This window comes from Pelophylax lessonae (assembly GCF_965119305.1).
Source record: "Pelophylax lessonae genome assembly, chromosome: 6".
NCBI classification, from domain to species: Eukaryota; Metazoa; Chordata; class Amphibia; order Anura; family Ranidae; genus Pelophylax; species Pelophylax lessonae.
The window spans coordinates 92,060,454-92,077,385 of NC_138773.1; the positions used below are offsets into that span (position 1 = coordinate 92,060,454).

Consider the following 16,932-nt stretch of genomic DNA (forward strand, 5'->3'; position numbering starts at 1 on the left):
TATACTCTGTAGCTCCTGCTGGATTTTGCTTCTAATCCCCTTGTGGAGGCACCATTTGTGGATGGACATTTTATGATGACACAACCTATCACATTGCTATAATCTTTGTATATAGACTATTAACTGAAAGACTTATGAATAAATGGTTGTGGAACGAATCATCTGAGTTTCCATTATTTCTTATGGGAAAATTCGCTTTGATATAAGAGTGCTTTGGATTACAAGCATGTTTCCGGAACTAATTCTGCTCGCAATCCAAGGTTTTACTGTATATGGGATACATCAGGTTTATTTACTAAAACTGGAGAGTGCAAAATTTGGTGCAGCTCTGCATAGAAACCAATCAGCCTCCAGATTTTTATTTTTTTCAAAGCTTAATTGAACAAGCTGAAGTTAGAAGTTGATTGGCTAACAACCCCATGGACTTATACTTTAGAGATCCAGTAAATACAGGAGAGTCTGTCAGTACAAAGGATACATGGTATACAACATAATATAGTCTCACAAGAGAAGGAAGTAAATTTCAGCATTAAATTCATTAAATTCACGTTTATTTATACTAATGGGAAACGTCCTGAGAGAGGCTTAGGACTTAACAAGGAATCATAGAAAAGTAGGGTCAGGGAAGGGGGAAACCATTAAGGTGTTAGCGGGGTAACCCTCTAAAGAGAAAACATCAGGCAGGAAGACCTAAAGATAGCAGATGCAACAAGGAGAAAAAAAGGGGAGGGGGAAGGAGGAGGTTAAAAGGTAATTGGTGAGGGGAAGGGGAGGAAGGTAAGAAAAAAAAAAAGTCTGGGAGTGGACAAGAAGTGCATTCTCTCTCCGCCCCCTCCCCGTCCACAGCCCAGTGAATAAAGAGAAATACAACAATAGTCCCACAGCAAAGGCAATTGTTGGTGGTTCACAATTTACTATATAAATATCAGGAAAATTTCAGGCCCTTGACATGAGTGTTTAGCAATTACCTATGTGCATTTTCCTAACATGTATATTTTGAAATTGTAATATGAAGTGAAACCATTAAAGCTTCACTACAGCAGTACTGTACACCTGAAAAAGTATACAGCGGTCTGCGTACTGGCTGAACAAGAAAAGGCTGTAATGAAAGATCATAATTTTTCATTACAGTATATTTGGACAAGCATTTGAAATTCTCCCCAAAAAAAAACATATTGGGATTTGTTCAGAGCCTTTGTCTCCAAGGGCCGCAGTGAGGCCTTCCATTTCTTGAATGCCATGCAATTTGGCGAACCGTTGTTTAAAGGATGGAGGACTGCTTTGTTCCCAGGAACTCGGGATGCATGGTTTGGTGACATTCAAGAGGTGGATCACTAGTGACTTTTTAGACCTCTTATAGGACATCGGTGCAAGGTGGAGTAATACAGCTTTTGGTTTGTCAGTTACAGTAGATCAAACCAGTTACCTGCTGGATGATCTCCAAAGCTGATCTTCTAAAAGGGCATTATATATACAGCATTCCCAGAATATATGTATGAGAGAGCCTGGATGGGTTTCACAGTACCAGCATATTGGATTAGTATGTGGAAAAAGTTTTTCAAGGACTGCCGGTGTCCTGTACCATCTAGTTACCAGCTTGTAGGATATCTCTTGGTATGTATTGCAGATAGAGACTTTCTGAGCGAAAAATAAATTCTGCTAATTTTTTCTTTGAGAAAGTAATACACAGGTCTCTTTCCTACTTGTCGCCAGACCCAGGATCTTCAGAAGAGTGTTAATTTACTAAAAGTTGATAGGAAAATGATAAAGAGCACCGTATCACCCCAGTGGCTTGGCAGGTTTCCACAAAAGATGTCATTTTTGTGTCTGGGTTTAGGCAAAGAATTAAGGAAATGCAACACTTGACAATGGCACCAGGGGTTTCGTTTAGTGACTGCATGCAAGGCTGTAAGTTTGGATAGGTTACCTCATTTTTTGCCAATTAAAAGCTAGCTACCAAGGGGGAAAAGGGCAACATGTTTGGTTTTGCATATTTTTACATCTGAATTTGTGCATTCTTCAGGCGCTCCTATTGAAGGCTATTGGGGACTTAAACGCTTGAAACTTGTAGCTCATAAGAGCTACAGGCCTTCGCATTCTTTAACCCCGGGGGGGGGGGGTTGTCACTTTTTAGGGAGAGGGGCGGGCTTAGGGCTCTCCTTCACACCAGATTAGACCTGTTATCTTTTTCTGGTTCCTGGTCATCATGTTAGTCTCGGCCATAACCAGGACCTCTATTCTATCAGGGCATGAGTCAGGTGGGCCGTTACACGGGATACTCTCCCACATCAACTTGCAGTACCCTTTATTCATCTCGATACCTCACATACAGGAATTGGGCTACAGGTCTGGTCACATTTTCTTTCGTACCTATTTTCTGAAGGACATCACCTTCAAACTTCGCATATACGATTGCAACAGTTGCTTGCTGACAGTGCAGCCATTAGCAGGCCAACAATACGTCACCTGCTACAGAAAGCAACATTCCTACTTAGGCCTCAACCAGACTGCAGCTTTCCACCCCAGTACGCCCTGAGGCTCTGGTTCACAGGTCCGTGCATGACACTGACCAGGCACACGAGCTATTGGTTATTTGGCAAGTCACCTCCTGGCTAACCTAATTTCCACTCTTCAGCGTTCACCGGAACGCATCATGTTCTTCACTACGCCTGTCGTTCCTTTTTCTGTTCTTCCTCCCCCTTGCTTCTTACTTATTCTTACGTACTCCATCCCTCCTCCGCTATTCTCATTTTCAAAAACGCTTCTTAAACATACACCCTTCCCTCTGTTCTCTATATAGCTGGAATCATGTCATGGTCCAGCAGTGAGGACCCTTTCTCCACCCCTCCGTCAACCACCGTGGGTTCAGAGCCAGGCAGCACTCAGTCCCTCAGGGGATGGACTTTCCCCAAGCTCACAGCAGAGTTGCGATGTAGGGCCTTTTCCCCACCCCACCACGGCCAGGAAAGCCAAATTATTCAGGCTGCTGTTCCCAACACCAGCAGCAGCTGCACCAGGCACCCAGCAGGCATCCCTGCAGTCCATTTCCTCAGCTAGTAGGAGTCCTAGAGGTGCGCCCAGCGGTGATCCCCCTAGTCACGGTCGCAGCACCCATCTTGGCCACCCACAGACACTAGTTCCACTATTTTTCCTGAACACCTCCTGTCCCTTCCAGCATCAGGAAGGACATTCTGGAGAGAAATGATGGTAACTTGGCCGCCCTGCTCATCTCGGTCCAAGATCTGGGCGAGAATAAGTCCTACACCTGGGGGGACGTGTCCGTGGTTCTGAAGGCCGAAGACCCCAGGCTCATTTGCAAACTGTCAATCACCGAGTTTGTGCTGGCCTTCGGCAAGTTTAGGGATGTATTGTGCTCGGCCAACCCCAGCAGGAGGGAAGAGATGGATTTGTACCTCCTTGCCGTGGTTGACTTAGGGTAAAAATATGGAGGCTCTTTGTTTTACGACTACCACCGCTCGTTCCCAGCTAGAGCCGCAGCCAAACTCGCCCAGTTCCAAACCAGTACAAATTCTACGCACATGGCAAACTGGTGCTCCAACACGGACGCCACATGTTCCTTGACCTTTCCCTCTACCTGCAGTGCCGCTCAAGGCATGCTTGCTCCTATACAACATCCTCAGGTGGACAAGTTGGAACGGCCTGTAAAGATACTAGGCAAGGGGCATATCTGCAACCACTTCAACTATGGCACTTGCAGCTTCAACCAATGCTGACTGCTCCACTTTTGTGTCAACTGTCATAGAGCTTATCCCAAGAGCACATGCACCCTCAAGCCTCCCAACTCATCCTAACTGAGTTGGGTGAATGTACGATAGCTGGAGTTCTAACTTTTCTCTCACCCATCACCTGCATACGCACTATTTCTGGTGTGCAGGTTTATTCCACACTCTACCCCACACCACCCATGAGTGCAGGAACCTCCGCTCAGCCTCCACTAATGAGCAGGCCATTGACAATCTGTTTTGCAAAATGAGCTAGACCGGGGATTCATTATCGGCCCCTTTGCTAAGTCACCATTTGAGACATGGAGAGTTAGCCCTATTGGGCTTGTCAAGGGCAAATTCTCAAATAAATTACGTTTGGTATACGACTTGTCCGCGCCTCATTCCTCCCACATCCCCAGTCTTAACTCACTGATTCCTTCCAAAGAGTTCTCTCTCAAGTATGCGTCCATTGACTTAGCTATACAGTCCATTATTAGTGTAGGCACGGGAGCATAGCTGTCTAAGGCAGACATTTCAGATGCTTTTAATCTCTTACCCATTGAACCTTCCTTGTGGAAACAGCATGGCATCATATGGAGAAATTGATACTACTTCACTACCAAACTGACCTTCGGCTCAAAGAGCGGTCTATGGCTCTTCGATACGTTCACTCTGTCCCTTATCTGGATCCTAACTCACCAGACACAGTGCCAGAGAGTCATCCATTACCTGGATGACTTCCTGCTGATCGAATAGTCCGACGAGCCCCCCTCAGATTTGGAAAAATTAAGGGTAGTGTTCTGCAACCTCAATAGCGGACCATAAAGTGGAAGGTCCCATGCAGTCCATCACCTTCCTAGGAATCACCCTTGACACCTGCTCTATGCAGGCCAGCCTACCCCCTGTCAATCTGTCCAGGATTAGAGACAGCTTCAGTCCCTCTTAGGCATGCTGAACTTTGCTATGAGGATTGTCCCTCAGGGGCTTTCCTTCATTTCTCTCCCCCTGGTCTTCCTTTCTCATGTACAGTACTCCGATCAAACCATCAGGCTAGACCAGGCATCTGCTGCAGATTTAGCAATGTGGGACAATTTCCTTGAGAAATGGAATGGCGTATCCATGCTCATCCCAACAGCTTCAGGCTCTTCACCTTATATAGTAACAGATGCAGCAGCCTGCACAGGCTTTGCTCCCATTTTTGGCACCCATCGGTTTGCAGGTCCATGGCCACAGGAAATCCTCCTGGCCCCCAGGTTCAGCCAGACATCCTCATTGTTCGAGCTTTACCCTATCCTCGCGGCAGCTCAGGTCTGGGGATACACCTGGGCGGGGCAGACCGTGGTCTTCTCCACTGACAACTTAGCCACGGCTGAGATTGTCAACAAAGGCAGGTCCAATTCCCTGGCCATCATGTCCTTCCTACGCAGGCTGGTGCAGATATCCCTTCACTACAATTTCAATGTGCACTGTACTTAAATACCTGGCTAGTGCATTCTCGCAGCAGACGCACTGTCCAGCCTCAATTTTCCTTTGTGTTTCTTACAGAGACCCGGAGCCGACCCGACCTTATTTCCTATCCCACCTTGGTCGTAGCTAACGATGGGCTAAAAGACCACCTTCACAACGCTACACTGCTCATAAACCGGTCACTGTTGCCCAACACATTGAAGGCCTACCGCACCGCCTGGAATGCCTATGGCGAATTCCTAGCCGCATGCCCTGGGATGGACACAGGTCACATCAAGCACGTCCTGACCTTCGTGTTTTACTGCCACACTCATCTGAGCCTGCCCCACAACACTTTCGGACTGTACCTAGCTGGCATCCAGCATTTCCTCTCCCTGCAAGCCCCTGGGAAAACCTAGTTATTTGCGACCCATGAGGTCAAAGCATTTCTGCGTGGCATCCAGAAACATCAGTCCGTAGCCAGTAGCCAACGCTTGCCCATATCAAGTTCTGGGACATCTCAGCCACCCTGTCACGTTTCTATTTTGGGTGTTGCCCCCCAGTCTGGTCATCCAAGAAGCTATCTACCTTCTACGGGTTACTACAGCCCAGTGAGTTCACTTACAGTGGCCTAGGGTTGCCAGGTGCTATGCAGGTTCCATCCAGCCCGCCTTCAAGTCTATTTTGTCCTACATCTGGTGGAGTCCAAAACTCAACAGTCCGGCACTGGGTCAACAACAAATTCTTCCACACCCACAAGGAATGGTGTCCAGTAGTGGTTCTGGACCAGTTGTTATTGCACCTGTCGAGTCAGTCTAGCTTTAGCCCATTGTTGCCTTTTCCTTCCAGCCCATTAACAGCTAGCCAGTTCATCAGACATATTCACATCCTCCTGGCTAATCTAGGCCTCAACCCTAACCAGTTTTCTGGACACTCCTTCAGGATTGCAGTGGCGTCGGCTGCATCCTGGCACGGGGTGCCAGGTCATGTCATCAGAAGATTAGGCAGATGAAAATCCCCCTGCTTTACCCAGTACATTCCGAATCCCCAGGTTGAGATGTTGTAAGCCTTCACCAAGCTTGCCCAATAAATGTCATGTATACCAATAAAACAGCTTTCCCTAACCTGGTATTTTTGCCCCCTTTTGGTGTGCCGACCAGCTGACTAGGGCACACCTCAGGTCTAGGTTATATTGTGAGTCTGTTGGCATCTTTATGTGGTTTCATGTCTATCTTGGTTGGAGGGTTACGACCATAAATTAGAAGGCCAGTATGGTGGCCTGAATTTATTGGAGGAGCCCAAGGGAGGGGGGGGGGGTATTTAGGAAGCCCACTCACCTGTGTTCCTTGTCAGTTCAAGTGAACGATACCCTCCCTCCCATCCCCTTTACAGGGCACTTCCTTCACATCCCTCTTCTACAATCAACCATTACTAATCTTGGTATGCCCCCTTTTTGGTGTACCAACCAGCTGACCAGGGCACACCTCAGGTCTAGGTTATGTTGTGAGTCTTGTGGCGTCTTTATGTTTCACGTCTATACCGGTTGGAGGGCTCCGACTATTTATATATATATATATATATGTGTATATATATATATATATATATATACACACACAGTATTTCACAAAAGTAAGTACACCCCTCACATTTTTGTAAATATTTTATTATAATATATATTATATATATATATTTGCTGTCCCCTCAAAATAACTCTATCCACAGCCATTAATGTCTAAACCGCTGGCAACAAAAGTGAGTACACCCCTAAGTGAAAATTCCAAATTGGGCCCAAAGTGTCAATATTTTGTCTCAATATTTACCCTCAGCAAGGCAGTGGTCACCTTGGATGTGTGTTTGGGGTCGTTATCATGTTTGAATACTGCCCTGCGGCCGAGTCTCCGAAGGGAGGAGATAATGCTCTGCTTCAGTATGTCACAGTAGATGTTGGCATTCATGTTTCCCTCAATGAACTGTAGCTCCCCAGTGCCAGCAGCACTCATGCAGCCCCAGACCATGACACTCTCACTACCATGCTTGACTGTAGGCAAGACACACTTATCTTTGTACTCCTCACTTGGTTGCTGCCACACACGTTTGACACCATCTGAACCAAATACGTTTATCTTGGTCTCATCAGGCCACAGGATATGGTTTCAGTAATCCATGTCCTTAGCCTGCTTGTCTGCAGCAAACTGCTTGCGGGCTTTATTGTGCATCATCTTTAGAAGAGGCTTCCTTCTGGGACAACAGCCATGCAGACCAGTTTGATGCAGTGTGCGGCATATGGTCTGAGCACTGACAGGCTGACCCCCCACCCCTTCAACCTCTGCAGCAATGCCGGCAGCACTCATACGTCTATTTCCCAAAGACAACCTCTGTATATAACGCTGAGCATGTGCACTCAACAACTTTAGTCGACCATGGCGAGAGCTGTTCATAGTGGAACCTGTCCTGTTAAACCGCTGTATGGTTTTGGTCACTGTGCTGCAGCTCAGTTTTAATGTCTTGACAATCTTCTTGTAGCCTAGGCCACCTTTATGTAGAGCAACAACTCTTTTTTTTCAGATACTCAGAAAGTTCTTTGCCATGAGGTGCCATGTTGAACCTCCAGTGACCAGTATGAGAGAGTGAGAGCGATAACACCAAATTTAACACACCTGCTCCCCATTCACACCTGAGACCTTGTAACAGTAATGAGTCACATGACATTGGGGAGGGGCAATTGCTAATTGGGCCCAATTTGGACATTTTATCTTAGGGGTGTACTCATTTTTGTTGCCAGCGGTTTAGACATGAATGGCTGTGTGTTATTTTGAGGGGACAGTAAATTTACACTGTTATACAAGCTGTACACTCACTTCTTTACATTGTAGCAAAGTGTTATTTCTTCAGTGTTTGTCACATGGAAAGATATAATAAAATATTTACAAAAATGTGAGGGGTATACTCACTTTCATGATATGACGAAGGGATACTTATTACTAAATACAAGATTGCGCTAAACTAAAACACTAATGTGAATAATATAGTGTGCAAAAATGCAAAACAAAATGCAAAAATTGTAATGTGGTGCAAATAGTGCAAAACCAATAAGCCAAAAAATCAAGTGAAACGTATCATTCCAAAGTGTCCATAACAAAGTCCATAGTGTGTAACAACGGATATCCAAATAATGAGAGACACTTGATATATAGAATGGATAGCAATATACACCTCCACCAGATCACCCAGAGTGTATATGTGCTTACCAGACGCTATGGACCCCTTATTACAGGGGGTCAATAGAGCTGATTTGATCACAGACACCAGGCATCAGAAAAAGGCACCATCTCCACGTATTCACAGATGATTCCACTTAGATAACCTGGGAAAGGGGCTCCCAAACAGCATAACCAGGAAAAACAAAAAATGGTCTCGATAGTGAAGTACGTTTAAACAGATGAATTTTATTCAGAGATGGATGCACTTACATTTGGTAGGTGAAAGCAGGACATATAAAAATATCGTGCGGTCTCCGGTTCACGAACGCCTTCCGCGTTTCATGAGCGTGTCACCAGGAGCCGGAAGTAAGTTGGCGCAGTCCCAGGTCCTTACGTCCCGACGCATTTCGTCAGTACGTTGACTAATGTCATCAGGGTCATGATATACTGTATATACTGTATATATATTTATATACATAGATTTTTATATATATATATATATATATATATATATATATCATACATATAGTTCACAGCATCTCTATGCTATATATATATATATATATATATATATGTATATATATATATATATATATATATCATTTATTCATTTATATATATATAAATATATATTTATATATATATATATATATATATATATATATATATATATATATATATATATATATATTACACATATATTACACATGGAAATTGTATGGTCTGGCTTTTAGAGTGGGTAGAGGGAACAGAAGACTGAGGAATCAAGGCTTATTCTGAAGAGGGCACAACATTCAGCATTATGCTCTTTGGCACTACTCCTGTGGATCAGATACTGGTAACCTTCAAAGTTGTGAAGTAAATAGTACAGTATATTAAAACCTTCTTTGAAGGACAAAATATTTCCCCTACATCCCTTCTTTACTGAAATATGTTTAGTACTAAAATAAAAAATAATTAATTAATTAATGTTTACTGTGAATTCGGCTGATTGCTCTGACATCATCGTGAATATGTATTTTTTTTTCACCCACATTCTCACAGACAGAAGTACAACATGTAGGTGCAGTTTTATCTACACATCCCACACCACCACATCCTTACGTATGACACCAGTGACATATGTGACAATTACATAGAAGTCTACGAACATGCATTCAGTTTTTGTCTCTTCATCTGGCTGCTTTGTATTTGTAGAGTCACTATACTTGCCTGTGATCATCTAAGTAGATTCTCCATAAGAATACATGATGGACAATTAAATACAGGTAATTTTTGAACTTGTCACTAATTACCCACCTGCCTTTAGAATGAATTATGATAGACTGTATTTGTTTAGTTGGTTATTATTTATGTGTAAAGCTGTCCATTTACTAGTACAATTTTGTTTACAAATTCTTGTTTTCAGAACATTTGTTCGATTTTCTAATTGTCATTGGGCTCAAATCGAAGTTTGTTTTGGACTGAAGTGGCAAGAAAAGCATTTTTCACACGTGATTCAACTTCTAACAGTTTATGCGGTTTTCATTTGAGAAAGCCCAATCATTCCAAAATCAAGTGTTACAAGAAAATGTCATTTTCAAAGTACTTTCGAATGACAATTCAAGTAATCAGATGAACTGATCAGAATTTTCATACTAATGTTCGTGCAAACATTCATTCAGAAATCCTTTAATGTATGGCCATCTTAACTCAAGTCAAATAATTTGTTTTTACATTAGATTGAGTACAGAAGAGTTTGAACCCTTTGTGGCTTTTTTTGTTGTCTATTTTTGCCATTGGGGAAAATCTCTCCTCACCGTTTGTCCAGCTGTGAGTGGAATGCCTCCAACAAGAACACAGACAGCAATAAAGACCTAACAGGGGTTCAAGTCCTTTCCCACAGAGAAAAGGGATTTTATTTCTGCATGTGTTCCCACTGAAATTATCTCCTGTCTGAGCGACCACAGTTACCAGGATAGGAAGTGAGGAGAATGCTCCCAATGCGGGCATAGAAGGTGCCTAATTCCTTCCCACTCCTCTTATTTTTTAATTCTAAAATTCGAATTTTTAATATATGTACATATATATATATATATATATATATATATATATATATATATATATATATATATACACACATATATATAATATTAGATTATATTATATATATATACATATATATATATATATATATATATATATATATATATATATATATACTGTATATATATACTGTTTTTTATAGTTCTATTTTTAATTTCTAATAGTTTTTCTGCAGGTATTTACTATATTTCAGTGCAGTGGCGGCTGGTGCATTGGGGGCGCAGGGGTGCGCGCCCCCCCCTATCCATGTGTCCGGCCCCCTAATCTACATGCAGGGCACCGGACGCATGGATTCCAATGGGGTTTTTTTTTTTTAAGCATGTGATTAGAGCCAGAGGCTCTAATAGGCTTCAAAAAATGGTGGGCTCGGGGCGCAGAGCACTGCGTCGCAAACTCATCCAGTTGTGTGACAATAGTGAATGAATATTCGCTATTATCACACAGATCCTCCTCCCAGCCAATCAGGAAGCCGGTCCTGAGACCCCTTTCCCGATGGGCCGAAAGGAGAGGCCATGCTATTGGCCAAGGAGAAGGAGGAGGGAGGAGACGCAGGGGGAGCCTCCGCCGCCTGCTCTCCACTTCAGTCCAGGGTGGGTGAGTGAGCCAGTGATGGGGGGGGGGGGGGGGAGTATGGTGTGCGAGCGAGCTGGTGTGGTCCTGGGGAGGGGGGTATGGTGTGTCCTGTCTGCCGTCCCCCCCCCTGGCCCATGGAGCACCAGCTGCCACTGTTTCAGTGACTACCTTAAAGCAGTAATTAACCCAAAACCAATAATGTAATATATTGCAGCTTATTAATCATTAGATGTGGTGGCTGCATTCATTTTTCCCTCTCTGTTTTCACCTGGGGATCTGGCCAGTAACACACCTCCTGTATTAGTGTGCCTACACTCTAGATGGAGGAGCAACAGCAACTTTTGGACAGCAACATTGCCAGTCTGGGGGAGGAGGAGTGTTAAATGTATTAGGAGAATTAGATACACTAAATAAATTGAATCCAAACTCCAGCTAACATGCTATAATCTGTTGCAGGATCAGTTTTTTTTCTAGCAGGATATGAGACCTGAGATTGATAGGCATGGAAAACTGCAAGCGAGAAATAGAAACTGACAAATAAAAATCTCACCAAACACTTTCCAATCTGAATGTACTTTGCACAATCTCCTTTACATCTACTAAAATGATGTAATAAGAGGTCCTACCTAGACTATTGAATTGATCTGTATACCATCCGGAAGGTCCTTGGACTACAGAGTTGTTGGCAAAGATAAAAAAAATTCTAACGTGTGTGCAGAGCTTAACCACTTGACCCCGGAAAGTTTTATCCTTTTAATGATCAGGGCATTTTTTGTTATTCAGCACTGCACTAATTTAACGGTTATTGCACGGTCATGCAACACTGTGCACAGATTAAATTTGTATATTTTTTTTCATACAAATAGAGCTTTCTTTTTGTAGTATTTGATCATCACTAGGTATTTTATTTTTTTATACTTAAAAGAAAAAAGACCAAAAATTATGAAAAGAAAAGGATATTTTCTACTATCTGTTATAAAACAAGTCCAGTGAAAAAATGAAAAAAAAAAAAAAAATCGAATTTCTTCATAAATTTAGGCCAAAATGTATTCTGCTACATGTCTTTGGAAAAAAAATCCCAATAAATATATATTTATTGGTTTGTGTGAATGTTATAGCGTCTACAAACTATGGTATATGTGTGTATAAAAAAGCAGGTGCGCTAAACTGATGGGTTTCGACCAACCAAGTTGAGGTTGACCAAAATACCAATAAAGTGAACAAATGGTCACACAACTCTAGTGTGTGTGATAGTTATTCTCAAGTTGCTGTATCAACACTGTAAACAAAATCACACTCAAGTGAAGATAAGGTGCATAAAGTCCAAAGTAATAATTTCAATTGGGTTGTGAAAAAGTCCAAGTGAAATAACCACTGCTCCTATACAGTGCAGTGGAGGTAAAGGTGAGAAGCAAAGGTGAAGGTGCATAAAAGTCCGAAACAATATTCCCAGTGGAATGTGGAGAAATCCAGATAAGAAAATTCCACTTTAGCTGTCAGGTGCAGATAATCCCACCACCGTGTTAAGGACTGGCCCCTTACCAGAAAGCAAAATATTCAAGGGCGTATGTAACAACTCCAGACGTGAAATAGGTGCCCAGGGGAGGATGTGAATCACTCAAATGAGAGGATAAGCCTCTTACCAGACAATGTGTATTATAGAGCTGGATCTTATATCCTCCTAGATGGTGCCTGTCCTCTCTCCTGGGTGTCCTCACTCTGGGCGATATCTCTCTGGTGCCAATGGTAATGTCCCCGCAAGTATCTGGGTTGAGTTTATGGGACAGTCACCAACTGCTCCTAAATCCTGAATGATAATCTGAACCACATCAAAGTCAACAGGAGCCTATGGTATATGTGCTGGAATTTACGCAGCTAGAGATGGTCCTGGTGATCAGTGACTTATAGTGGGACTGTGATACGGTGGTGGGCAATCTGGCACTAACAAATACTATCTGGGCACTAACGTCGCTAGTGACACTAATACAGTGATCAGTGATAATACTGTACATCGGCACTGCACTAATGACACTAGCTAGGAAGGGGTTAACATTCAGGGGCAATCAAGGAGTTAACTGTGTGCTTACCAAGTGTAACATGTGCTGCTTTTACTTATTAATCTGGCTGTTTTTTCTACCTGCTTTTTTTTCAGGGGGAGGAAACAGTTAGAACACTGTTCTCAGTACACAGAGTTCTGTCTGTTTGTAAACAGGGAACTTTGTAGGTGATTGGACACAGCCAATCAGCAGGTTTCAGCTGAAATCATTGGCTGAAGTCTGCTGCCAAACTTGCGCTGTGTCCAATCACATTACAAACTGGCAGGGGGTGCGGTGCGCACATGTGTGCACCAAACCCGGAAACAAGCCGGTACATGTACGCTATCGTGCCTGTACATGCCAGTTGCCACCGTATATTTACTGTAAGTGGTCAGCACTGAGCAGGAGGTTTAAGTGTATGTAATTCCTAACAATCAATTTATCTCATTCAGCCCTTTTGGCCTGTAAAGTATTCCTTTGAAATCATTTTGTTATATCTGTTTAATAAGTGCTGTTGATTCTGAGAGAAATGTTGTGAGCTGACAACTTCCTGGGCTCTCTTCCTTTGCAACACTGTTATCTGCTTTGTTCCCAGTTCACTCTGTAAAATACAGAAAACCTCCCTATGTATTGAAGATGAGAATGGGGGGGGGGTAGTCTGTAGTCCTAATACACTTCCTGTCCTAAGGTGACATCACTGATCCTCCTTAGATACAGTAGGGTAATTGAGCGTGAGGAAGTTTGTTACTGGTAGAGGGACCAGGTGAAAATAAAGGGGAAAAAAAGGCTGCAAAAAGGAAACTAATGCAGACTCTATATCAAAGGGCCACTAGGCTGCAATATATTACACTTTAACCAAATCTTAAAACATTAGACCCCAGTAGTCTACTGAGAGTTATTTTTTTCATATTTTCAACTTGTTTAAATCCCTAAAGACCAGCGTGTATAGAGCTACACTCTAATCCGTTATCTTTTTTTAATATTAAGGAAAATATCTATGGTGGCTATTTTATGTAGCACTGCCCCCTTGAGGGCTGCTGGATTTTTCACCTTTCAGGTCCCACTGGGTTACCGATTGCAACTGCATGCAGAATCTTAACACTTTACTTTCCGGCTCAGTCAATGATCAGTCTAGGGGTTGTTGTTTTTGTTATTTTAGATGGGGATTGGAGAAGGGATGAGTGGGATACTCCAAACTTGAACTATTCACAATGCTGAGGACTTCTATCTGAGAATACGGCAAGGCCGCAGCTTCATCCTGCCACTAGATGAATCTGAGGTAAAGTTCTTTAAGCACTCATCTTCAGGGTACTCACCAAGCACCCCCATTCTATCCATCAGCTGAAACCCATAATCTGACTACTCTACTCCGGGGTGGCCACCTTCCTGGTCAGGCCCTCAGACACGATCCCCTGTACTCATGAAACTGCTTTTCAGGCTCTCCAGTGTCTCAACTCCTCCTAGTCAGCTCTCCTGGACCTCGGGGTTCAGCTACCCACTTCTGGCTCACCAGGCTGACTGCCTGTGACTGTACACCAACCACTGCAGAAGAGGAGGCAGCCACCACCCTCCTTACGGAACTCTTCTCACCAGCCAAAGACCCCGAGCACATGTGTCCTTGGCTTTTATACTACACCCCACAGTGCACCGAGACAGCTGTCTGTGCCAATCACTGGGGCTGTATCAAAGCCTGTGTGCCCATCGGTCAGGTTTCCTCCACTGTCCAATGTGCCTCCCCATTGGACCAGTGGGGACACTCCCCCAGACCACATGAATCACACACTGAGCACATTGAGCAGATATAATTCACAGATCCTGCTCTCTGTTAAGCAGAGTGCAATATAGAATTTACCTGCTGCTCTTCTGATAGGCAGACAGAGTAAAAAACTATACCCACTCTCTAGCACCTACCGAGGAGGGTGCTACATTTAAACTATTCAAAGTACAAGTATATGCCTGCAAGTATAGCCATATATCCAGGGCAGTGCACTGTGTGTTTGCATGGCATGCTATTACAGAAATGAATATCCTCATGGGATTTAAAGAGTAAGTTCACCTTTTTGGAAAAAATAATAAATGCAGGTAAAAAAAAAATGTGCCTTAAAGCAAACCTCCACCCACAGGGGAAGCTCCGCTTGTTTGTACCACCCCCCCCCCCCCCTCCACTGCCACATTTGGCACTTTTTAGAGTGGAGGGGGCAGTGGTGGGATTCAAAAATTTTAGTAACCAGTTCCGACTTTACCAGCCGAATGACTAGTGTGCCCCCTTTCAATGCACAGTGACCAGCGTGCCCCCTTTTAATGCAGAATGACCAGCGTGCCCCCTTTCAATGCACAGTGACCAGCGTGCCCCCCTTTCAATGCACAGTGACCAGCGTGCCCCCCTTTCAATGCACAGTGACCAGCATGCCCCCCTTTCAATGCACAGTGACCAGCGTGCCCCCCTTTCAATGCAGAGAGACCAGCGTGCCCCTTTCAATGCACAGTGACCACAGCATTGCCCCCAATCATTGCAAAGTGCCACAGCATTGCCCCCAATCATTGCAGAGTGCCACAGCATTGCCCCCAATCATTGCAGAGTGCCCACAGCATTGCCCCCAATGATTGCAGAGTTCCACAGCATTGCCCCCAATGATTGCAGAGTGCCACAACATTGCCCCCCAATCATTGCAGAGTGCCACAGCATTGCCCCAATCATTGCAGAGTGCCACAGCATTGCCCCCAATCATTGCAGAGTGCCCTCAGCATTGCCCCCAATCATCAGAGTGCCAGCGTTCCCCCCGCGAGACCCGTGCACTTACCTCACGGACGGTCACGGCAGCTTCTCTTTAGTCCCCGGCTCCCCGCGTCTTCTCAGTCCTCCCGCCTCCTCGGCCAATGGCACGGATACTCCTCCTGGCCAATCAGGGAGGACCCGCTCCCTGATTGGCCAGGAGGAGGATCCGTGTGACAATAGCGAATTTTCATTTGCTATTGTCACAGAATGGGCGGGCTCGGGGCGCACTGCACTGCTCCCCGGCCGCCACGTCTGCGCGCAGCTTAGAGGGAGAAATTTAGTAACCGGTTCTATGGAACAGGTGCGAACCGGCTGAATACCACCACTGGGAGGGGGTTCCTGGTTTGGCAAAAACTAAGCCAGGAGTTCTTCCCCTTCCTTTCCCTGCAGTCTTCTGGGACAGGTCCCAGAAGGCTATGAGACCATTCACACTGTGAAATGCGACTCACACATGAGCAGTAGGAAACTGGCTGTGAAGCTGCAAGGCTTCACTTCCTATTTCCCCTACTTGCTATGCCTACACCTGCACCTGAAGCCGATTAAAGAACCGGCTCAGGTGAGGACATCGCTGGATCCCTGAACAGGTAAGTGTCCTACTAAAAGCCAGCAGTTACAGTATTTGTAGCTGCTGACTTAAAAAAAAAATTTTGGGGGGGGGGGGGGGGGTGCTTTAACCACTCTACCTCTAGCCACGTAGACCTACGTCGGCTGACTTTGCGTGGTTGTACCGGGATGATGCCTCTAGCTAGAGGCATCACCCCGGTACCATTTTTTAGAGTCGGCGGTCGGCTTTCCGGCGGTAACGACCGATGTGGCTTGGGAGTCGCTCGATTGTTACCCCGGCGAGCGGGAGGGCACATTCCTCCCCCCTCCCGCTGCCTTCCGTGGCTTTGCCCGGGTCTCCCGTCCCACCGGGAGACCCGAGCACCCAGCCGGCACGTTCGGCTGGATGGAGTCCCGATCAAAGCCGGAAGCGGCTTCGATCGGGTCTCCGATGACGTAACCCAGAGGCGGCGTCCATGACGTCACGTCCGGGTTACTCTGCTGCTAAAGGCGGCAGATTCAAAAAGTGAATGTATTCAAAAATGCAG

The 16,932-nt window shown here is 44.6% G+C and overlaps 1 long non-coding RNA gene across 1 annotated transcript in view; it reads left to right on the top strand.

Moving 5' to 3' along the window:
• LOC309558111 overlaps positions 1-9,643 on the top strand; it is a 40,235-nt gene extending 30,592 nt beyond the window's left edge. The window contains exon 3 of the long non-coding RNA XR_014225406.1: positions 9,569-9,643. This is a non-coding gene — a long non-coding RNA (uncharacterized lncRNA). The remainder of the gene's footprint in view (positions 1-9,568) is intronic.
• The last annotated feature ends 7,289 nt before the right edge of the window (positions 9,644-16,932 follow it).